This window comes from Pogona vitticeps, chromosome 5, assembly GCF_051106095.1.
Source record: "Pogona vitticeps strain Pit_001003342236 chromosome 5, PviZW2.1, whole genome shotgun sequence".
Taxonomy (NCBI): domain Eukaryota; kingdom Metazoa; phylum Chordata; class Lepidosauria; order Squamata; family Agamidae; genus Pogona; species Pogona vitticeps.
This window is the reverse complement of record NC_135787.1, coordinates 66,424,567-66,450,629: the sequence shown is the minus strand read 5'-3', so window position 1 is coordinate 66,450,629 and position 26,063 is coordinate 66,424,567. Positions and strand designations below refer to the sequence as shown.

General features: G+C 40.0%; 1 protein-coding gene across 2 annotated transcripts in view; it reads left to right on the top strand.

The window, feature by feature from the left end:
• The window catches only part of TUSC3 (tumor suppressor candidate 3), a 192,982-nt gene that overhangs the window by 46,358 nt on the left and 120,561 nt on the right, over nt 1-26,063 (top strand). The window lies entirely within an intron of this gene.

Here is a 26,063-nt window from a genome sequence, read left to right as displayed (position 1 = left end):
TTTAATTCAGTAGGATCTTCTACTTCAGTTCAAGTAAAATGGGACAACTTGGATACAGGACAAATTTTCTGTGACTGTGGAGGAATTCAGTCAGTGTAGGACTTAAGGGGAACCAATTTATGCCCTAGCACATGTACAGAACAAGATCTAGCATATGGCTGAGATAACGATATTGAATACAATGCTATTTTCCCTATATTTCATAAAATGTCCATAATTTTAAAATGTTCAACATTCTGATACAAAGAATGAAATAAAGTCACTTCAGTTTCTTCCAGGATTGTCCTGTATGTCATGAAGCTTAAGTAGGCCGGTGGTCTTTGACTGACTTGTTTTAGAACTGCAAGTGCCTATGCAAAAGGTGAATACTCATGCTACAAATCTGGAGAATATTTTACTGAAATCCTGTTTTTTGTTGGGGCCCTGCATTTAAAATGAATTGCTTTTTGTTATCAGAGAGCCATGCAGGAAGAAAATACCATGTCAGTGTAAAACCCGTTTGTGAATATTTGCCTTGTACAAGACTGATAATTCAGTACATAGACTTATGTTTATTCTAAACATTTCTTTCTAAAAAGTAGAGCATTTTTTATTTAAACAACTACAATGGTGCAAGAATAAAGTTCAGTGCAAAAATAAAGATAATCATTCATACAAAATGGAGAAACTCAATTTTAATGAAACCTAAATTGAACAATTGAAAGGTACTGTTGGTGAATCTGCAGTGCTTAAATGCTATATAGAACAGGTTCCCCCAAAAATCTATGTCCAAGCAAGATTGTAGTCCTCTTATTTCCTCTTCATCACAACTTAAAAATCATGGACATATGTCCTGCTGATTAGTCACAAATATAGAACCTTTGTTTTAATGCCAAAACTGGCAATGGTGCCCTTAAACTTTTATGTATTATACAATAGACGTAACCATACTAGAACATCTTCTCTTCTGTGGTAACAAGCTGTTGAAAAGTAAAACATACTACTTAATTTACAAAGAAATTATACTAATAAAAATGTAGAGGGCAGATGCGATTTTAAAATGCATAATTCTTGCCCTAAAGCTTGGCTTTACAAAAAAGTAGCTGGAATAAATGCTGAATCATTCATTGTAATTGTTGCTACACAGTTTCTCTGGCACTGCAGAAAATATATATATACAAAAAGCTAAACTCTTGTCAGCAGTTCTTATGAATGCAGAGAAATGTTAGGATGTTTTTTACAGCCTTCTAATCTTTTAGTTTAATGTGCTGAGTTGTTTGTTGTGGTGATCACCCTTGTGCCCTTTATATCTGTGGGCTCTACAAAGGTAAATACGCCCTTTTCGCTGCCACCAGGTACAGTGGTGCCCCGCATAGCAACGTTAATCCGTTCCAGGATTAGCGTTCCTATCCGGATTTGTCACCATGCGGGGGGCAAAACCCCATAGGAATGCATTAAAACGGGTTTAATGTGTTCCTATTGGGGTGAAAACTCACCGCTATGCGGGGAATCCTCGATCTGGCTGCCATTTTCGCTGCCCGGTAAGTGAGGGCAGGGTGCGAAAACGCTGTGGGTGACCATTTTGTGGGTGCAGTGGCCATTTTGGAACCGCCGATCAGCTGTTTAAAAAACATCGCAATGCGAAGATCGGTAAGCGAAACGCTTACTGATCATTGCAATGCAATGTTTTCCCTATTAAAACATTGCAATGTGATCACATTAGCAATTGCAAAAAAAGCATCGCTATGCAAATTCGTTGTTAAACGGTGCTCGTTAAGCGAGGCACCAATGTATTCTCTTAATATCAATTCAAATCCCACACACATAGGAGCTGATCATATAATTTAGGAATAAAAGGGTTTGATCAAACATTCTTTTATTAATGAACAAAATCATAAGGAGAATTAAATATATAACTGTTTCATGTATTCATTCACTGGTGTTTCTCATATTATATTTATAGATTCATTCCTGCTTGTTCCACATGTTTCAATCTTTCAATTCCCTTTCTTAACCCCTGTGACAAACCCAGACCTACTGGGATATGCCACAGTTTCACTAAGCTGCCACCAACCATTCCCTATAAGAAGTCACACAGACCAGGGATGGATTTTCAACAAATAAAAGAATAAGGTTTATTTAAAACAACACACCGGGAAAATAAAATGATCAGGTGAATAAGATATAGTAACGTGGCTTAGTCTCATTCATACATGCACACAGTTTAGTTCACACAGAACACTTAACTTGAAGCACAGACCCTGAACCTATCAGTTCTGGCTAACCATACAGACACCTGAACCTATCAGGTTGGTACTGACTGACACACAGTAGTACCCTGTCTGACACACAGACTCCCACTCAAGCTTCTTCTCTCAGCTCTTCTCCAGCTTCTCTCCCCACAAGCTCCACATATATATACAGTACAGCCCCTCCTCCTGATGTCCCGCCTTCCACTCCCCATAGGATGGAACTTTCCCTCCAAACCCATGACAGACAGGTAACATCAGTGCTGTATGTAACAACCCCTTCTTATCTATTCCTAAACCCTAGCACTCTCTCCACATCTTCTTGTTCGTACTTCTCTCTATCCCTATCTGATTCCAACTCTCTTAACTGTCTCTTCCCACTGTCTAACTGTCATTCTGACTCCGCCCCTCCTGCTCTGTCGTCTGATTGACATGCAGGAATGACATCATCTTTTGGGTTCTGCTACATTTGTTTTTGCATAAAGCCATGTTAGATCCACAAATATGTGCATAGACATGGACTTGAGCATTTAAATGTTACCTTGAGTTTGAAAGAGTTGATCACTGGAGAAATAACTCAGTTGAAAACAGCCTGGCATTGTGACTTTCCTATTGGGTTCTGATCCTACTGTAAGATCTTCTCATTGGATAAAGTAGTCAAGAAGTCTCTCAGATAAAAATTCCTTTTCCTTAAGCTTGTATTATGCCTTTGTTCATGAATTGTGCCACAGCTCCTGAGCTTAGTCTGTTAAGCGTAGTGGTATATCTAGATCCACTAAGTTTGGTGATGTTGCTACTTTGAATTAAGTAGATATATCCTGATTCAGTATATCATTGGCAATGATAATACGCTGCCTTATTTGTATACCACCATTTTTGGCACTTAGATGTTATGGCTACCCTGTTGGTTATGAACAGCTTTTGGCAGCAGAAAGCTATTAATGGAGAAAGTCTTACTTGGTGTCTCCTGCTCTTAATTACTAAAGGGTAATGTGGACAGTCTCTTAGCTGCCCAGTTTGCAAGCGGCCATACCAACCTTTCTCTTTCGGTTGGATAACTGTCCCCTTCCACCATTTGTTGACATTCAATGACAACTTCTACAGTATAATAATTTCCTTATTTGCAGCTAAAAGCCAGAGAAGAAGACTGGACTCTTCATCAGGAGCTGGGTGCACTCTTGCTATGTGGCATCTTTACAAAGGTGTGCTGTAATGAAAAGTAAAGGGGGCAAAGCCAGGATAAGATTGAGAAAATAATGTAAATGTTTATGAATCTCATTTGAGAAGTACTGTCTTCTGTCCACTTTTACCTACAAGAACATGGTCATCATAGAAATGATATAATGGTTTGATTTTTTAAGAATTGAGGGGTCATCTGCTTAAGTGGCTTAGAATGGCATTGGTTTCCCAGTGGAGCTGGCCATGGTCCTGAAGAGCGTACTTCCTCTGGATTCTCCCTACCCCTTCTCAGTGTGCAGGAATACAAAGGGAGATAGTTTCAGTTTCTTCATGACAATTGAAGGACAATTAAAGAAAAGTCTCAAGTACTTTTGTTTTGCCTTACGGTGGTTGTATCACCAATTAAAATAAGTGACAGTTGCAGAGTTATATCTTTTCACCTTCCACACCCAGCATCATTTCTTTTCATTGTATTGTCTGGTATTGGGACTTTGGGGATGCTTGTGAGTTTCAGCCCTTACATATCTTCATTGTAAGCTTTGTAGTTATCATCACCACTAACAATTTGAACTTATTTGATCCAGGTTTGGTGTGTAGGTTTCACTTCTTCCTTCCCTGTTTTTAGCTCAAACCCAAATGCATAGCTGAAAAACAGACCAGTTTGGTGGATTGAGTCATAGATTACATTTTGGGTTGAATAGGAGATGTTAATCCCCTCTTTCTTGGCAGGAACTCCACAAATGCTATTAAAGATAATCTATAACAGTATGGATATAGATGATAGAAACTCTGAATATAACTATGTATGGGCCCAGACAAGAGGTGAGAGTGTGGAGAATTATGCATTTTTAATGATGCAGGCGAGTATCAGTTAGAGAATTTTTACAGATGTGATGAAAATAGATGTACACAAGCAGAAGACAATTTTTTGATTGTTAAACAATAAAAAAGTTGGTTTGTAAATGACAGGTGGGTATTGACAAGATATCAAGCTAGCATAAATAATCCTAACAAATACACTGAATTTAAGTTTCATATGTGTCATATTTATCTCTTCCTAAAGGTCATTCATCATTGTCTTAATTCTTTCCTCTTAGTTTTTTCTCTGTTTTTAATTACCGTATTTTTTGCACCATAAGACACACTTTCCCCCCCACAAAACAGGGTGGTGGAAAGTCTGTGCGTGTTATGGAGCGAAGAAAACAGACTATATTTTCCTGTTTTCATCGCCTAAAAAATTGGTGCGTCTTGTGGAAAGGTGCGTCTTATGGAGCAAAAAAAAAAACGGTAATTTGATAGTACTTGCATACTTAGAAAGAAAAATCAGAACACATAACAACATAAAGCAATTACACAAAAAAGTGCTTCTCTCCACTGGGACCATTTGGTGATATAATCATTTTCTCCTCCCTTAACAGAGACCCATTCTCCTTCCAAAATTGTATTGATTCTTGTGAATATGCATAACTGTTCTGTATTAATTATTACAGTATTAATTATTTTGTATTAATAAATTAATTAATACAATTAATACAATTAATTGTATTGATTAATTTATTAATAAAAATGAATACATTATCCACATATATCCATAAAATATTCTTATTTATCAACCGTTCTTCACCTTAACATTACACATGAACTTATCATTAACATCATTATTCCAAACTTCTTTATACCATTCATTTAATTGACAATTGCGCTTTTTCTAATTCCTTGCCATCTATAATCTTGCTTGCGTTAATAAATGTAAAATAAATTTCTTTGTTGTCCAAGTCTGTAGCAACCCTCCAGCTCCTCTGTTTGTTTTCCTTAACTCCCAGATTTGCCTTTGGGTGCTACTTACAATTTTCACCTTTTGTGCACTGTCACCAGAGGATTTTCCTCAATCTACCAAATTTTAATAATGAGTCACATCTGTCAACATTAACAAGGTTTATTTATAGAATAACAGTTCAATTATACATGGAAATCAAAGATGGTCTTATTTTATTCATTCAATATATGTTCTTTTGATTTGAGATATGCTTGCTTAGATTTTCTTTAATCAAGATGTTACTATATTCAAATTGTTTCTTTTATTATTATCACTTTTAATTCATTCAGTTCTTAACCACACAAACTTTCCAAGACTTGTCCTATTCCTATCTCTTTCAATCTCTCTCTCTCTCTCTCTCACTCTCTTTCTCTTCTCGCTAACACAAACACAGCCCTAACTACCTAAAACTGTCATTAACTGTCTTTTTGTCTCCTTTTATTCTCTTGGTTCCGCCTGTCCTGTCATGTCATAGGCTCCCTCACCAGAGCTCTGACCTGACTGACAGGAGTGTTCTGAGAGCTGACATCACAAAGTCCATTGTTCATTATTAATAAGTGTTACATACAGCTATGACATCACCTGCCCGTCACTGCTGAAGCTGTGTGTCATCTACCAATGGCGTGACGGAGGGTGGGACATAAGGGGTGGAGCTGCTGTATATAAGGGTAGTGAATGGTGTGAGAGATTCAGATAGAGCCAGATAGGGTTTAGAGATAGGGCCAGATAAGGCTTTGAGATAGGGTTGAGATAAGGAGATAGGGCTTGGAGATACTGTGAGATAAGAACTGTGCTATATAGTGAGGGTCTGTGAGTGTGTGTGTGTGTGATTGTTATATTATTATAGTGATTAAAGTATTATTTATATTCAAGTGATTTACCATTCCTTTTGTTTGTACACAATAAACCTAAGTTTTTATTTTGAAATCATACTTTGGCCTGAAGCTTCATTTGAGGGAATGGTTGGTGGCAGTGGAAACGAAGAGTGATTGAGTGTGACGTAACGGCCCCTTTGTGAGGTATAAGGTGGCTGTTACAATAAGCACTAGAGATGGGGGTATTTGTATAGGTATATGAATTTCCCCACACAGGTGGCATTAATGAGGGACCAGCCCCATGGGGCCGGACGGTCCACTCACTGATCTGCTGTGGATTCTGCGATTCTACGAATGGCTCTGCAGTGAGCAATCTGCTCACCAGTCCTGGCAGAAGGGGGGAGGACAAGCCTCGCTGCAAGGTTGAAGAGTGGTGAGCGGATCGCATGCTGCAGAGCCATTCATAGAATCCCACCATCCACATTCATGGGCCTTGACCCTTGATAATGCCACTTGTAAAAGTTTTCCTTTATCCTTATAGACATGGATTTAAAAGTGTTTGTATCCCATATATTATTCTAAACCACAGTACTTTTTTCTTCCCTCAAATCATATTCCCTTAATATTTTAAGAAGATCTTCTTGGTCTTCTGCTTCTATTAATATTTTTTAATATTTTTGTTATCCATTTTATTATCTTATTTTCATTTACATTTTGCTTTTGTAATACTATCTCTTCAATCTTGTGATATCCCCACATTTCTAGTTCTATTTACCCAATATTTGATCCACTGATCTAATTGGAGAAGACTAAGCTAATAAGTTCTCTCCATTCTTAATACTTATTTTATTTCTTCTTTATTCCTCATCTTTTCTTTTATGTTACTAATTTTCTTTCTTTCTTAATAATTTATCAATATTTTGTTTCACATTTTCCCAACTCTGCTTTTTAAAATCTCCATTATAAAATTTATTAATCATATTTTAATCATATTTTGCCAGGCTTTCAACTGTTCCATAGTTAAATTTATTGGTAGTTCTGGAATCTTAGAATTTGGTTTGTCAGCAGAGTATGAACTACAAAACAAGCAAACCAACCAAACAACAACAAAATCCAGTCTACAGTGTAGAGAAAACATGAAGGAAGAATAGTTAAAAATCAAACTTCACCCAACCCCCTTGTTTATAGGAAATAACTTCTACAACTAGCTTAAGGTAGAAAAGAAAGTATTTTATTTACAGAAGAATAAACACAATAAAAAAAGAACTGCATCCTTAACTATGTGGGGGAGTCAGTTTGCTACAGTTGTGGCTACTTGGTGAAAGAAAAGGTCAGGAGCAGTATGGTTTCATGTCTGTTCTCAGAAATCAGGAAGGAAGAGAGAGAGAAAGCAAATAAATTATAGAAGTGGCAAGAGGCAAGGAGAGAGGCATGGCTTGCTCATAAATTAAAAAAAACTTTAGGCAAATCTTTATTTTATATACAGTGGTGCCTCGACTTACGAGCTTAATTGGTTCCACAACTCTGGTCGTAACTCAAAATGGTCATAAGTCGAAACATCATTTCCCATTGGAATGCACTGAAATGCATTTAATCCGTTCCAGCCAAAGGGGAAAAAATCAACAAAACCAAAACAAAACCCTGCAAGACCCATCAGAAATGCAATTAATCTGTTCCGGTCAAAGGGGGGGGGGAAGAAAAGCAAACAAACCGTGCAAGACCCATCGGAAATGCAAAAAGCAAAGCAGAAAGCAAACAAACCGTGCAAGACCCATCGGAAATGCAAAAAAGCAAAGCAGAAAGCAAAAAACTGTGCAAGACCCATCAGTAATGCAAAAAAAGCAAAGCAGAAGGCAAACAGACCATGCAAGATCCATCGGAAATGCAAAAAGAGCAAAGCAAAAAGCAAACAAACCCACAAGACCCGTCGGAAATGAGGGGAAAAAACCCAAAAAGCAAACAAACACCGCAAGACCCATCAGAAATAGGAAAAGAAAAAAAAGCAAAAAGCAAACAAACCCCGCAAGAACCATCGGAAATGGGGGAAAAACACCAAAAAGCAAACAAGCCCCACAAGACCCATCAGAAATGGGGAAAAAAATCCCCAAACCAAACAAACCTTGCAAGACCCATCACAGCATAGAAACATAATCCCACCACCCAGCCCGAAACCATGCTGTAAAACCCACCCAGAACAGTTTTTAAAAAGCAGAAAGTAGCACCTTAACTTACCAGGCAGTCCAATGCCTCCGATTGCGCACTCTCCAATTGTTAGAGTGAAAGAGCTACAAAGAAGCAGCCTCTTCGCCTACCAACCGGTAGCAATTTGAATTCTCCGCCCGTTTCCCCTGCCTTTTTCTGTTTGTAACTGGAAGCTCCGGCCGCAAGTTGAAGCAAAATTTTGCGGCCGGAGCTGGTCGTAACTTGAAATGGTCGTGTGTAAGGACATTCGTAAGTCGAGGCACCACTGTATTGTTACTTTACCAAACCATGAAAGTCTGATCTTCCTAAAATCCTCTAACTTATTTTTAATTTGTTGTTTCATTTTTTTTTAAAAAAATCTTCTTTCAATTGTTCTAGATTAATTCAAATATTTATACCTAAATATTTAAAAGACCTTTGACAAAGTATCAGGTTGGCATAAACAATACAAATACACCCAATTTAAACATCATTTTCTTTATATGTATCATACTTTTCTCTCCCTAAAGGTCATTTATCATTCTCTTAGTTCTTCCTTGTAGATACTCTATGGCAGTGGTGGCAAACCTTTTTGGGCTTGTGTGCCCAAATGAGGGGGAAACAGCTGGCGATGTGCCATAGCAGTGGTGGAACCAGAAGTGGCAGCGGCAGAACTGGAAGTGGCAGCAGAAGGGGCATCCTGGCATGGAGGTGCCTCAAGACCCCACTCTGGATCCACTGCCCGTGCTGGCAGCTCCAAATCCGCCTGCTGAAGTGCCAGCACTGCGGCTGTGGCTGCCTTCTCAGGTTTGGCTGCGTGGGGGTGGGAGTAGCGATCCGGCAACTTATAGCTCGCGTGCAGACAGAAAGGGCACCGTGTGCCAGCTGTGGCACACGTGCCATAGGTTCGCCATCGCTGATCTATGAGATTTAGAGAAAACTTAATTCTCCCTGTTCAGACATTTGTCTTTTCTAAGCTTTGGAAGGTCTGAGGTCATGAAGAAAAGCAGCTAGCAAAGTAGATGACAGTAGAACACAATGGACTGATGGTCTGGCTCTGCGTCAGGATTTATATGTAAGTGTGTAAAGTGACAGGAGCAGAAAGAGACTCTTAATTATGCTCATATTATTCAGATGTCACTTAGAAACTCTTCTGTATCCCTACTTCCAAATCTTGGTGCTGGATTTCACCATCCATTTATTAAATGTTATAATAGTGGTCCACATGTAAGTTACTGATTAGATGTATGTAATCTATTTACATGTATGCTTTTAATGAGAGTAGATTGATTGATGCTGAAAACAGTTTCCCTTGTCAATGGTTCAGAACTCTGACAGTTAAGTGCTCCTGATGTGTTTTACATTAGCAGTGGTTATGGGAAATCATAATATCTTTATGCTCTGATTCGGTTGACTGTGTCTGTTTCTAATGCTGTAAGTTCTGTATGCATATTTCACAAATGATTTAGAATTTAGAGACCTGCTTCTCTATGCAGACCAGCTTGGCACCTACAATCTCATGACAGTCTACTATAAAACAGAGTAACGGTTCTGTCATCTTTATTTTTTGGCAAGAATTTACCTTTTAAATTTTTTTAACATCCTCCTTTTCCCTTGTCATTTTCAGTTTCCTTGATTTTATGGGCTTCGATTTTAAATTGCAATTCGTTGTTTAGTCGTGTCTGACTCTTCGTGACCCCATGGACCAGAGCACGCCAGGTCCTCCTCTCTTCCACTGCCTCCCGGAATTGGGTCAAATTCATGTTGGTAGCTTCGATGACACCATCCAACCATCTCGTCCTCTGTCTTCCCCTTCTCCTTTTGCCTTTACACTTTCCAAACATCAGGGTCTTTTCCAGGGAGTCTTCTCTTCTCATGAGGTGGCCAAAGTATTGGAGCCTCAGCTTCAGGATCTGTTCTTCCAGTGAGCACTCAGGGTTGATTTCCTTTAGAATGGATAGGTTTGTTCTCCTTGTAGTCCATGGGACTCTCAAGAGCCTCCTCCAGCACCACAATTCAAAGGAATCAATTCTTCGGCGGTCAGCTTTCTTTATGGTCCAGCTCTCACTTCCATACATCACTACAGGGAAAACCATAGCTTTGACTAGTTGGACTTTTGTTGGCAAGGTGATGTCTCTGCTTTTTAAGATGCTGCCAAGGTTTGTCATCGCTTTCCTCCCAAGAAGCAGGCGTCTTTTAATTTCGGGGCTGCTGTCTCCATCTGCAGTGATCATGGAGCCCAAGAAAGGTGATGGGACCAGTGGCCATGATCTTTTTTTTTATGTTGAGCTTCAGACCGTTTTTTGCATTCTCCTCTTTCACCCTCATTACGAGGTTCTTTAATTCCTCCTCACTTTCTGCCACCAGAGTGGTATCATCTACATATTTATTTATTTATTTATTTATTGCATTTATATGCCACCCAACTAGACATAGTCTACTCTGGTTCGTTGTCGTTTTTTCTTCCGGCAGTCTGAATTCTGGCTTGGGATTCCTCCAGTCCAGCCTTTCGCATGATGTATTTTGCATATAAGTTAAATATGCAGGGAGACAATATGCAGCCTTGTTGTACTCCTTTCCCAATTTTGAACCAATCACTTGTTCCATATCCAGTTCTAACTGTTGCTTCCTGTCCCACATATAGGTTTCTTAGGAGATAGATAAGGTGGTCAGGCACTCCCATTTCTTTAAGAACTTGCCATAGTTTGATGTGGTCCACACAGTCAAAGGCTTTTGCGTAGTCAATGAAGCAGAAGTAGATGTTTTTCTGGAACTCTCTGGCTTTCTCCATAATCCAGCACGTGTTAGCAATTTGGTCTCTCGTTTCTTGGCCCTAGAGTTAGACATGACTGAACTAAATGTCAAGGGGAACCTACTATATTATTAAGCATCACCCTTACTGGTCACTGTCACACTGCCTACACCAGTGATAGCTGAACCCAAGTGCCCGAACTGCCAAAAAATAAAAATAAATTAAAAAACCCAGCTCGGTGGGCAGCAGAAGCAGAGGGAAGAATCCTGGGCATGGAGGTGCCTCCAGACCCTACTCTGGATCCAGTTCCAGTCAAGCCCAATCACGACACTGTCTATAGCTTGGCGGTTAGGAACATGGTTGGCCCACCGCAACCTGCACCAGGTGCTCCAGATCCTGGCCCGCTGCCTATCGTGGCGCTAGTTCTGTGGCTGCAGCTGCCTACACACTCTCCACGGCATCAGCCTGCATCATTTGCATAAGGCTTGTGATTGTCTCTGCAAACAGAGACAAGCTATAGGCAGCATGATTGGAGATAGACAGTTTGCAGAGACATACGGTAGGCAGTTTAGGTTTTCTCCTCGGCTTACTTCCATGTAAAAGACAACCCTCAATTTTTACTCTAACAATTTTAGGAAAAAGTATCATCTTTTATAGGGAAAAATACAGTAAATGTTAGGTACAAAATGTAAAATGCACACTTATTTTAAATATGGGCAAATAGTATTGCAGCCACCGGAGAAAAATCATTACGCCTCTTGAGTGTTGAAATTGAATGCTTGGAAAGCTCTGAAAGCATTTACCTTAGGGCTAGAAGGATGAAAATATCTACCCTTTTCTAGCCTAATGTTGCATTCCTAAAGACAATTTCACCTCCCTTGTTTGTAAGGAAGAGAACTAGAACAGTAGCCCTCAGAGGATTGGAATGCAGGCAGAACTTAGGCAGGGGCCTTTGTGTCCTCACTGCAGCAGTTCAAGCAGGGATACTGAAATAGTAAAGCACTCTTACTTCAAATACTTGGAGTGATAGTCATAATTTCTTAAAAATAGTGTGATGCCACTTTGTACTTGCAACATTCTCAGGTTATGGAAATATAAATCACAAATCAGTGGTTCTTAATCAGAGGTAGAAGTAGCAGTGTTGGGATATAGATTAGTCTAGATGGGACACAGAGTTTGCATAATGGTTACTAAGGAAGTTGTAGTAGGAATTCATTCTCCTTGCAAATGTATTTTTTCTACTGAACCTTCCTGCTACAAATTATCTATGTATGACTTTATGCTAGTAGTACCCTGCTAGAGCATCTGCCTTGGTTGTTGTGCTACCAAAAGGGAGTATGAATCAAGACAGGGTTTTCTCTCTGGTGGTGTCCCATTGGTGGGACTCTCTCCTCAATCACAAAATCCAGCTGTTGCAAGAAAGATTGAGGTAATGTTTGTTTCGGATTTTTGACTTGGATGAGAAATGCCATTGGTGTGGTCACCAAAATTTTTATATTGATGGTTTTATTGGATTGTAAGTATTGTCATTTTATATTCTGTGCCTTTCAATTATTTGACATATTTTGTATCATCGGTTGCCTTGTGCTTTAGTGTTGGGAGAAGGCTGAAATACAGTATGTGACCATTGGAATTCCAGTATTGGAAGAAAGATAGAATGCAGGATGTCTTGCAGGACCAGAACACAAAGCTAACTAGCTTTCCGAATGCTGGATTGGGTGTCTCTGAGAAACATACAAGCAGTCTATGAAAGCTGACTAATATGAGTTTAGTAATTTATATCACTTGCTACTGAAGAAACCATCTTTTGTTCAAATTGTGCTCTTGGAGAAGCCAGGTATCCATTCTTTCATTCTGTATGAACCGGTTCACGTAGTGGAAAACTTTGCTACATTTTTCAGGTAGCCCCATATATTTGAAGCAGTTTACCGTACTTTTGTTTATCTTCAAGACAGTAAAGTACTCTGTTGACATTATCTTCTGAGTGGCTGGTGATCTTTGCTGCAGCTAAGATGTTGTATTATCTTGCCCTTTCTTTCTCAGACACTGAGCACAGCGCCTTGCCCTTGCTGCGTTAATATTGTTCTGGACTGAACAGCCTGTACTCTCAATTTATTTTCTTTCTTATTATTGGCTAACATACTTCCATAGTAAAACTCTTAATAGGTCATGCAGCAAAATGTTGGATTAATGAGTTCGACTTCTTCATGAACCAAGTTGCTAAGGTTTGTGGCCAATTAAAAAAAAGAAAAGAAAAGAAAGAGAACATTCTGACCTTGGTGGACTAGGTTTTGGTTAGTTACTTACAGAAGCAATTTTGGGAGTTGGTTTTTAAGAGCAGATGATGAAAGCGACTACGGTAAAGACCTTCAAACAATCTGCCTTTGATTCTTTGTGATAGAAAGGTCTATAGGCTGGTTTTATACCTAAGATCACTCCTTGCAATAGCAAACTCTGGTACTGCCCAGATTTTAGCTTAAATGGGGCTGTTGAGAAACAAGAGAGAAGAATATCAGTATGCCTGAGGGAAACAGGCAGATAAATCAAAATAAATAAGCCACTCAGTTTGCAAAAGGGGAAAATGTACTAAAACAAACAGAAAGCAAAGGGGGCAACATGCTCCTCCCCCAGAACAGCTCAGTAGTCACAGAAAAGTGGCAATTGCAAAAGAACAATGGAGAACGAGTGAAATATAGAGGCTGGATAGAAAGGCTTGCTTTCCTTTGACATTTGTTGGTTTGCTGAAAAGTATAAAACAATAACTTGTCCCTTCTTCAGGTAATAGGGAGATGTGTACCATGTAAGTGTCATGATTGCTTCAAAAATCTTTTCAGTTAGTTCAAATCTGAACTCCTTTGAGTTTTCATGTTTTCCGTACAGTGCTCCTTTGTGTGGTAAAGAGCTGTTAGAGCATAGGTTCCCAAACTTTTTTGCCCCGTAGACCACTCGCCAACTTATTTGTTTTCCGTAGACCCCCTGCCTACCTATGTGTGTGCCTGTATAGTAATGAGAAATGACAAAATGTTGTCAATCCCATTTACAACACAGAGACATTGACCATAACATTTTACCAATAATTTTATGAACTTGCACACGAATATAGCACGCCACAATACAGATAGTACATAGTACCTAATTAAATAATATTATGAAATATTATTTACACAGAATCTGTGTTTGGTGTAATTATGGATCGCCTAAATATTTATTATGATCTGCCTAATGGGATTTTCTCACATAGACCCCACTTACATCTCATGCAGCCCCCAATTTTTTCTTTCTGACGTGAACCCCCTGCAAGTCAAAATCGACCCCTGGGGGTCCATATAGACCACTTTGGGAACCTATGTGTTAGAGTCAGTGTACAATTACATCATATAGTAACAACAACTGAACTGCAGATGGTAGGCTACTTTTTTCTGTTAATTTTTTAAAATAATTTTCAATAGGAGTAGGGGTTGGGGTGTGGATACAGGGGAATAAGGAAGGGATGGGTAAGGATGAGGAAAGAGTAAAATTCCAGAGAGCGAAAGAGTATTCTTGCATCCATTTACTGTACTTAGTTATACTAAGAAGGGAAATCACATAAGTAAACAATATAACTATTTTTCCAGAATATCTATTGTTACTGCTCTCTCCATTCCTTTGGACCTTCTCATACTTCTTTTATCTATACTTTCCAATCCATATTTCGGATCCAGTTATAAAACCACTCCTATTTTTGAGTCCTTTTTGAGATTATCTTTCATTTAATGCTTCTGTTACTTACATCCGTCTCTGCCACTTCCATTGTCTTTTCTACCAGTTCCTCAAGAGACAGTACCTCTTCTTTCTTCGAATATTTTCCATATAATATCCTCACTGCCGTAATTACATGTATTATCAAATATCTCATTTCTCTGTCTACAGTTTCAGTCATAATATTCAATAGAAATAATTCTGCTTCAAATGGTTTAGTGGCAGATTTTTAGTAACATTTCATGTATTGATCTCCAATAATTTTTTGGAAATTATGGGAAAAAATGGGGTTACACTAACCATAGTAGCGGTGGCATTTTGCAAACCATGAGATTGTGCTTCTATTATAGGACTGTCCTTTGAGCACTGTAACCAAGTGTTGAGTACACAATATGTCACTTTTGTTGCTGCCATTCATAGCCAGGCATTCATTACTTTTTGAATGCAAAATAGTCCCTTCGCAGATGACATTTTTTGTTAGGTTCTGGTAAACAGCCATTTGGCTGAAGTGAGTATGTTGGTGACATATTTTATGGCATATTTAAAGGCTTGGACTCCAAAGTTTTATTGATTTCCTAAGCTATATGTCCATAACTTTTAGACGAATTAATATTTTGATGACAATTCTTAATGTAGCTTTTCACCTTGTGCTAGTAACTGCATGTAATTTTGTGGTTGCTTTAGAATGATTGGAAGACCAGTGTCTCGTTGGCATATTCTGTAGGAACTGTGCCTTTTAAATTGTTATAAGTGTTCTAGTTAATTAATCAGAAAGCCTCAGTAGGTTGTTCTCCAGATAATGCCATTTTCAGTGTGACAGTACTGTACTGAGAACCAGGGCCATTGTTGTGTGATTTGTTAATTCTTAATGATAATCTCTTCATTATAGTTGTTCATTTTGTTTTCTTTCTTTTTTTCTCTTTTACTTTTCATGTAAAATAAAAAAAATTCAGTCCAACAGTGGCAGTGCCAGATTCACATCAGCAAATAATCCAACCAGCCTACTTCAAATATCCTTTGCTTTGTGAGCTCTCTTCACCCAAATTGTGAACAGCTATGTGTCCGTGTGTACACACCCATGAACAGTAGTACGTATATGTATGGGAATGCAAACCTATCACTTATTGCTTTAAGCCACAGACTTTCAGTAGGTTGTCAAGGCATATGTAAAGTAACAGGGAAGCCGTAAAGGAAATGTATCAGGAAATGTGCTGTATAATATATGCGGAATATTTTCTTCTGTTATCTTGTTCTACAATTTCCAAGAGGTGTTGCAAAATTGTGCATATTTTGAACAATATTGATCAGATTAAAGAATATGTTTGGACAGTTGCTTGCAACCTTGGATCAGATTCTGGTACAGAATGATAGGATCCTGTAAATCTATAATGATAATTATAATCAGCTCCTTTTCTTTAGGGACAACTCCTTGGTGGCATTAGCACTTGGTGTTGTAAACTGAACTGCACTGTGTGCCCTTTCTGTGTCTCTTCAGCTCAGCTGCATTGCAGTAGCGAGCATGTTAACACTGCATTGTGTATCTTCATTGAAAGTTCACATGATCATCAGTAGGATCCATACTGTCTTAAAGGCAGCCTTCAGTGCATTATTGCTGTTCTTTTGTTATCTTATTGTTGCAAGAAATTTTAGATACATAACACTTCCATGGTTTTTGTTTCCCTTGCAGTCAGGTTAGTGGGAGTTTATGGTGTTCCATAATGAACAATCTAAACGCATGTGCTAGTCCCAACTAATATAGACCAGTTGAATCAATGGAGCTTACTTAAATGTTGTCTTAGAAATCCTCATTCATCCAATGGATCTTTTATCATTAGAATTAAGAATAGGATTTTTCCCTATGGATTTATTTCTAAATATGCTAGTTGAGTATAAGTGAAGGTACAATAGGCAGCTCAACCCCTTTCCTTTGCATTAGGCAATTAAATTATGGAACTGACAGGAAGCCAATGAATGCACACCACGACTGGGGATATATGATCCAATATACTAGCTCCAGAAATTAATCTTGCCATCATATTTTGGACCTGCTAATGTTTCCATACTCCATACAGGGGAGGTGTACTTTGAAGTAGATAGAATTGTACTTCTGGTTTTGAAAAATGGCTGCTTGGCAATAGTAAATGTATGAACTATGTAAAATGTAATCACCATTCCTAGGAGGTCCAGGCACTTCAATCTAGTTTTTGTACTTTCAGGAGTGGCCCTGGGAAGGGTTGTGGCCCTTGGAGGCTTTCTTGTGCCCTCTGGGCAATACATTGCCCACCCTTTTCGCCAGTAAAAGATGTGCCTGGCAGCTTTGCCACAGACTGTTAAGGGAGTCCGCCACATATTCCCAGCTTCAAGCCGACAACCTTAGTATAATAATTTACCATAGAGCTGTCTTTGCTAAGGCAAGGCAGCTGAAGAGGACTCCTTTTTGTGTTTCGTCTTTTGAGGCTGACTTCTGCCTTTGTTAATCATTTCTCCTGTGGAGCTTTGAAGCACTTCCTGACAATTTAGATTGTAAGCAACTTGAGGCTAGAGAGAAGCATAGTGCATGTACATAAATAATATCAATACTGTATGCAGATATATGTTTATTTACTTATTTTCTGGATGGTAAGCCAACTAATTTACCCTTTCCTCATAGTTTATGCAAGAGTCTTTGCTGGACTATAAAAACAAATATGATAGGAATATTTAAAATGGGAAACATTTGGAAGACTATGTCCAGCTCAAGTACTTTGTTTTACAAAGAAACAGGCTGTGAGAAATGCAGAATCCTGGGTCTGGAATTCTGCAGTTCTAGTATTCCCTGCACACATGATCATTTCCAGCAGAGAGGTAGACCATGTGGAACTGCTGTGTCTTCTTACAAAGAGCAGTCTTTTCTCCTGGATCAAAATGTTTCATCCATTAACAGACAGAGCACCTTGCTTAGCAGATAAGGTGGACTCCTTTCATTTTGCTTTGTCAGGTGCATTGCTGAAAGAAAACAAGGAGGGAGGCAGGTGGCATAAGTGGAGAGAAAGCTTTGTAATTGTTGCTAACTGTACAACTTCTTATATTTTTTAAAACACCTTCCTCTTTAAAAATACATGTTTGAAACTAGCAGCTTTGTCTGTGACACAGTGTTGGAAGCAGCAGTACTGTACTCTTTAACTGCTGCCATCCGTTCTGCTTTTTCAGAGTGCTCTGGGAAGGAAGAGCCACGTTAGAGCTTTTAAAAGTATTTTTATGGAAGCCGAAAAAAGTAAGAAATCCTCCCTGATGCAATTGTAAATCCCCACCTTCTTCCTTCCTGAGAATGGACCTGGCAAATTAAAGAGAAAATTTTTAGACAACTGTATCTGTGTTTTTCTCTCTCTTGTGAGTAAGTAATGCACCTTTGTATTTATCAACTGTCTTCAGAAAAGCTTTCTATTAACCCCTGTAAACATAGTGATGCCTATAGTTCCTCAGGAGCAGTTGAACATTCTTACGGTTACTTCTAAGTCATGGTGTCTAAGATCATACTTATGTGAATTATTGAACTAGTTTGAGAGCAAAACAAGACGATCAATACCCAAACGTTTGGCTTCTGCAATGTTTGGAAGACATCCCAGGTGTGCAGAAGCACACCAGTTTGTGAATTAGAAGAAAATCGCTTTTATGAGATGTCCTCCCCTGTCAAAACCTAGCAATCTAGAGAATTTAATAGCTGATTAGCCTAGATGGTGGCATTGAACATCAAAAGAAACTATAGGGGTAGCAGACTGTGTAAATCTATCCCTCAGGCTTATGACTGAGAACAATTTAAGATATACATTGTGTATGGGTCAGTTTTATTTATTTATTTTATTTATTTATTTGATTTGTATCCCGCCCATCTGGTCCATGCGACCACTCTGAGCAGCTTCCAATATAATATAAACAATTAATAAAAATACATAGTTATATAAATCTTCAAATGAAAATGTGAAAATCAAGAAAATAGAATAAAGATAAAGGAGAAATGAGAAGAAAGAATCAAGTATTGACTGGAGGGAAGGCCTGAATAAACATCTATGTTTTTAATTGGCTTTTAAAGGTACCCAGCGTAGGGGCCGCACGAATCTCCGGAGGGAGTTTGTTCCAGAGGCGAGGAGCCACTGCCGAGAAGGCCCGATTTCGTGTCTTTTCCTTCCGGGCCTCCCTTGGCATTAGGCTCCTCAACCTCACCTCCTGACTTGCACGGGTGGTCCGGGTAGAACTTGGTGGGAGTAGGCGTTCTGCCAAATATAGAGGTCCTAAACCGTTTAGGGCCTTATAGGTAAGCATTAAGACTTTGAAGTCGATGTGGAAACGAATGGGCAGCCAATGTAGTGCAGCCAGAATAGGAGAAATATGTTAGTATTTTCTCACTCCACTAAGGAGTCTGGCCGCTGCGTTCTGCACCACCTGAAGTTTTATTATATTTATTTATTTATTTGATTTATACCCCGCCCATCTGGCCTACAAGGCCACTTCCGCATCAGCCTCAAAGGCAGCCCCACGTAGAGCGTGTTACAGTGGTCTAATCTTGAGATTACGAGCGCATGCACCAAGGTAGTGAGCGCCTCTGTATCGAGGTAGGGCCGCAGCCGGGCAATCCGACAGAGATGGAAAAAGGTGGTATGGACTACCAACGCCACCTGCGTTTCCATGGTCAGCGCTGAGTCCAGATGGATCCCCAAGCTGCGAACCCCACTATTAGCGGCCAAGGTCACCCCCCCAAATGAGAGTCACCCAAGCCGCCAACCACAGGTGCACCCACCCTCAGAACCTCCGTCTTGTCCGGGTTCAACCTCAGCCCTCAGTTGAAAACAATCCCACTACACGCACATACATAAACATGAAAATGGAGGACAGAGAAGGACAGAGGGTGATAAACCGGCTTTTTGAGATCCTTGATGGCTTATAAATATCCTGGAGGGAAGGAATTAAGGTTATATGCTGCTATAGGGACAGCACCCCAGAGCAACTGGGCAACTGCATTCTGTGCTCTCTTCAGCTTCTGGATTAACCTTAAAGAAGGTCCATGTAGGGCCCATTGCATTAATTGTGCCTTGGGGTTATCAGTGCTTGCACTATTGTTGCAAATTTATCTCTGTCAAGTAGTGGCCATTGCTAGCATACCAATCAAAGCACTGAGTTTTAAACAAACCTTACTCATCTCCTCATATCTGTAGTATGATATAATAGAAGAAAAGTTTTATTTCATTTAATGGTTGGCTAAAAGGATCGTGTTTGCAATGTGGATGTGCTCCTGGACTTAGCCCTTTCAATGGAAAATCAGATCTTGGCCATGGCCGCTCTGCCTTCTTTTATCTTAGGTAGATCACACACCTTCGCCCCCATCTTGACAGGAAATCCCTAACAACACTGGGACTTCCTGTCCCATGAGCTGGTAATCTTGAGGATAGATTATTACAATGCTCTCTACATGGGGCTGCCATTGAAGGAGGTTCAGAATCTGCAGCAAGTACAAAACACAGCAGCTAGGCTTTTGTCAGGAACGTCAAAATATGTTCACATATCACCTATCTCATGCATTTGTGCTAGCTGCCTGTTTGCTTGCAAGCCAAGCTCAAGGTGCTTCTGTTGACATTCAAAACCCTAAACGGCTTAAGACCTTGCTACTTGTCTGAGTGCTTCTGCCTCAAAACAACCACCCGGTCTATCCACACCAGGATGGTATGGGTGGCCACCCCAAGGGAGGCCCAGGAATCAACAACTTGGAACCTGGCCTTCTTTGTGGTGGCCAGCATTGTTATGGAACTCCCTTCCAACAGGTGCGACAGCCAGTGGAAATGTGGCTGTTTGTACGGACCTTCCACAGCATTACACTGGGTTAATTTTGTTTTGATCACTGATATTTTGTTATTTTGGCAATAGTTGTATCTGTTCTGCAGCCATCTTGTATATTTTTGTATTTTAGTATCTTCTGTATTAGTAATTTTATACTTAGAGATTTGGTTTTCTTTGGTTGATGTTTTAGTGGATTATTATTGTTGTTTTATTCCATGTTTATGTTATGATAGTGTAAGCCTGGCCACTAGATGGGCCAAGTAAAAATTGAAATACTGTAAAATGATTCGAAGTATTGTTCTGCAGTTGCAGTTGTTATGCTTCTCTCTTGCCTGGACTGGTGTCCTGGGAGTTAGTAAAGGCTTTTGTCAGCTAAACAAGTAGTAGAGACAACAGGCCTTGTGCCATGCTCCTGAGTGACAAGTTGTACAGACTGAGGAGCTAGGCTAGTGTTGTGAGCTTTTCAGAGCCAATCTGACCCTGTTGACCCCTTGGATGACTTGATTTTGCTGTCATGTCTCTGTCTATCCATTGACGTCCATAGCCTCACAGACTATATGGAATTAGGGCAGCACTTCCTGTTGGTTGTAAACTATATAGGGAGTGTAAGATGCAGAGTGCTATGTTTGATGTGTTGTATCTAATTTTATAATCTTTCTCTTTAGTAAGAGCAGTATTGTTGCAAATAAGTTGTGCAAGTAACCAGTTAGGATTTGCTGTAAGGTGATGCAGTACAGTGGTGCCTCACTTTATAATTGCCCCGCATTACCACGAATCCGCTTTGCGACAATCTTTTTGCAATCACAATTGCGGTCGCAAAACGATGGTCTAAATGGGGGAATTTTGCTTTGCGATGATTGGTTCCCTGCTTCGGGAACCAATTCTTCGCAAAACGATGTTTTTCTAACAGCTGATCGGTGGTTTCAAAATGGCCACCGGGTAATTAAAACGGCTCCCTGCTTTGTTTAGGGATGGATTCCTTGCTATACAGGCAGTGAAAATGGCCGCCATATGGAGGATCTTCGTGGACGGTGAGTTTTTACTCCATTGGAACGCATTGAACAGGTTTCACTGCATTTCAATGGGGTTTTTAATTTCGCTTTATGATGTTTTCGCTTAACGATGATTTTCCTGGAATGGATTATCGTTGTTAAGCGAGGCACCACTGTATTTCATTGAAAGTTCTGGAATTATGTCACAGACAGTATTATTCAACTTAATGTCTAGCTTGTAATAATAGCTGTATCTGCATATTATCAGATACCTGCTATGGAGGATATAAACTTAATTCTCTGTTTGCTTAAACTATATGGGGTGACAGAGCTATATATACAGGCTCAGTTCTCAATTTGTGTGTGCTCTTCTGTCTCACAAACACTGTTGCTGAGTCCCTGATGTTTCCATGTTGAACAGCAGGGTCTGAAGAAGAGTTCAACTCATGTAAACTTAAACACAAGTACTGTAGCATGTTCTGTGTGATGTGAATCCCTGGGTCTCCATTTATGCTGAGAGTTCTGCTCATGTCCCATCAGCCGAAAGCATAACTCTTACTTAGACCATGCCACTCAACATGGCAAGGTTAGGGACTGGAAGAATACTAGGCAGCATAGGGTTTGGGTGGTCAGGCAGATATGCATAACTCTGTGCCCCACACACCTTGGACCTAAGCACAGCTCCTGTTAAAGGATGAAAAAGAATTTCTTTGTATTTGACAGGCTTGGCAAGAGTGGTAATTTTGCACCTCTTGAGACTTATTGCATCTGGGTTCTTGCTAATGTATACATCCTGGGCAAAAGCAGTTTCCTTCTCTCTTCAGATCTGGCACTGAAACAGTGAACAATGTGACAAGGGGGTTGGGGCAAGCCTAGATTCTCCCCTTTATACAACCCTTGCTGGGTTGAATAATGGGCAAAATAGGGTTCAAGAGATTTTCACATCCCTATGTTGTGTGAGTTGCTTATTCAGGTACTACCCTTTAATAAGCCATTATTTGACTGGAAACTCTGCATGTCTGGAGAGGTTTACTAAGTCAGACACATTTTAAAGGTATATACTGTCCTGGTCTTTACACTAGAAGATTATTCCTGCATCATGCACCTGTGAAGCTTATCTGAGCCAGGAGAACATGTAAGATGAAGGAAGCTTCTATCCACATTATGGCCCTTTAGAAAGGTATTTTCACTACATCTTGGCACATTTTATTGCAAAAAAATATAGCAGAGAGATTGCATAGAGTAGAACTGAAATGTGGTTGATGAATGGCTCCCAGAGATACGGTATTGTTGTCCATTTTGCAAACTTCTTCTAAGAAAGAAACATTTATGAAAGCAGTCAAGAGAAAAATCTGGGCAGTTATTGTGCAATGGTGTCCCGGTGCAGGTGTTATCAATGTTATCAAACATTGTCTTGGCAGAAAAAAATTAACTTGGTTATCACTGTACTTGTGAAGAATTATATAAAATACTTTTGGGGGTAACTGGTCTTCCTGAAAGTTTCATATACTGGAAAATTTCCTAAGATAACATCATTATAGCAAGGTTTAAATTCTTTCCATCAATACGGCTTGATGGATGAACAAAATGCAAACAAGAGAGAGCTAAATTGGATGATCAGTTGTTGGATCAGTCTATTACATTAGATGGAGAAATGCAAGGACAGCAAGAGGGAACTGAACTAGACAGAGAACTATCAGGTCATCCTGCCATTCCAGAGAAAGAAAGAACTGAACTTTAAAAGTGCCCAAGAGGTCAATGCATAAAGAAGATTAGTTTTGGAATATTCTCTCTTCCACCCCCACCCCCCAAAGACTATTTGTCTGGTATGATACATGCTGTGAAATAGGGTTCAAGGTTTCAGGAAATAAATGTATGTGGACATTGCCGTGAAGGTTTAAAGAAGAATTAACATGAACACTACCTAGATTGATTTTATACTCTCTGTATATCATTAGATAAATTTAGATAAGCTTGATGGGGCTTTAAATTTGAAGAACTATTTATTACAAACAAGTTATAGTAGCAGAAATTTCAAAGGGACTTTATTAAAAGGGAAACAGATGAAGGGAAGTTATCTGGTAAATTAAAGTTCTTCATAAATTATGTTCAGCCCATAAAAAGAGGTCATTATAAGTAAGGAAGGGGGAGAAGGAAGAGATTAGATAAGGAGAGCTTTAAAATATAAGGGTGCAAGTAACTCCAGCTAAAGCTAGCTAAGGAGGGAATACAGTGGTGCCCTGCAGGACGATGATAATGTGTTCCATTGAAATCGCTGTTTAGCAAAATAATTGTCTTACGAAAAGTGTTTCCCCATTGGAATGCATTGAAACCCATTTAATATATTCCAATGGAGAAGATAGTTGTTGTTGTGTGAAAATCGCCCATAGGGAAGCCATTTTAAATCGCTGTCTTGAGACGCATCGGTCAGAAAACACCTTGGGGAAGTCATTTTGCGGAGCCTCTGACCAGCTGTTAGAATCATCCAACAACCTAGGTCACAGCGAAAAGTGGCTGCCGCCACTGCAAGGGGGACCAAGCAGAAGAAACTGGGGACTGCACTAATGAAAAAACTACCAATGAAAAGCCACTGTTGCCGCAGCAGAAAGGCAAGGGAAACCCAAAGCTAATAAGTAAAGAGCAGCAGACAGGCGGGGGGGGGTTGGTTGTAATGAAATGAGCAGAGCAGAGCAGCCAATAGGCAGTGGGAGAGGCAAAGCAGGTCCCCCCAAGCAAAGGAAAAGACCCCCAGTAACTCAGGAGCCGCCCAGCAGTGTTAAACCACTGCACGGCTTTCCTTCCTTGCCACCCGCAATTTAAAGAGAAGCCGGAGTGATATTATGCCCCCAAATCTAAAGTTGAGGTGCCACGCTTCTCCCCACTACAGAAAACAGCCTCAATATGCCCACAAATCAGAATAACTTAGCCCAGGGAGGAAGCCATTCTCCCTCCGCTCCTGTAGGTCAATGCTGCACCGCCCAACCTCTGTTGCTACGTTTGTTTTTCTGCAAAACATCACTTGCTCACGAGTAGGCACAGCAGTGCTCCACACCACAACACTCTTTCCTGCTAAACTGCCTGAAAAGAAGAGGGTGTTCCGGAACGGAAAGCCTGTTTAAAAAAAAGGATCTGGTGAAGCACGGACCAAAATGTCATATAGTGAAATTCCCCCATAGGAAATACTGTTTTGCGAAGCGCAATGGCGGTCGCAAAACCTCATCGTCATGGGGATTCGTCATTTTGCAGGGTAATCATCTTGCGAGGTACCACTGTAGTTAGAAATAGCATAAAGGTAAAGGTTCCCCTTGACATTTTCAGTCCAGTCGTGTCCAACTTTAGGGGGCGGTGCTCATCCCGGTTTCAAGCCATAGAGCCAGCGCTTGTCCAAAGACAGTTTCGGTGGCCACGTGGCCAGCATGGCTAGGGAACACCGTTTTACCTTCCCACCGAGGTGGTACCTATTTATCTACTTGCATTTGCATGCTTTCGAACTGCTAGGTTGGCGAGGAGCTGGGACAAAGCGACGGGAGCTCACTCCGTTGCGTGGATTCAATCTTACGACTGCTGGTCTTCTGACCCTGCAGCACAAGCTTCTGCGGTTTAGCCCACAGCGCCACCACGTCCCTCTAGAAATAGCATAGGGAGGAGTTAAATAATTGAAAGGCTTCGAGAGTTCATGAAAGATTATCAAGTTAAGATTTCAATAAAAGACACACACACACACACACACACACACACACACACACACACACACACACACACACACACACACACACACACACACACACACATTGTATAGTTAGTACGCTAAGAAATGATAAACAAAGGCAACACCAAAAACACATTTGAATCAGTAAGAAACAACAATCTGGTTTATAAACTGCATTCAGGCAGCCAGTCACCGAGGAAATGTTTGCCTGAAGAAAAAGGACTTTGCCTTCTTGCTGAAGAACAGCCAAGATAGGACTAGCTTGGTTTCCTCTGGGAAGGAGTTTCGCTTACCGATCTTCGCATTGCGATGTTTTTTTTAACAGCTGATCGGCTGTTCCAAAATGGCCGCCGGTTGTCCAAAATGGCCGCCGCAAGTGTTTTCGCGCCCTGCCCTCGCTTACCGAGGGTGCGAAAATGGTGGCGCTATGGAGGAACTTTGCTGAACGGTGAGTTTGGGAGCCATAGGAATGCATTAAATGAAGTTTAATGCGTTCCTATGGCTTTTTCCGTTCCGTTTAGCAATGTTTCTGCATAGCGATGATTAAACCGGAACGGATTAACGTCGCTATGCGGGGCACCACTGTACTGTATGTTACAGTAATCCAGTCAGAATATAATTAAGGCATGTATCACTGTGGTCAGATCAGACCTCTCCAGGAACAGATGCAGTTGGCATGCTACTTTTAACTGTGCAAATTAATATATACCTTAGATACTATATCTCAGTTCAATAAACTAATTTGGTTGAACATGGAAACACAGAAATTACATCTGAATCTGGCAAATGTTCCCTTCATACAAGAGAATGGTGATGTTCCAACTATTATCGCCTGGTTCCTCCTT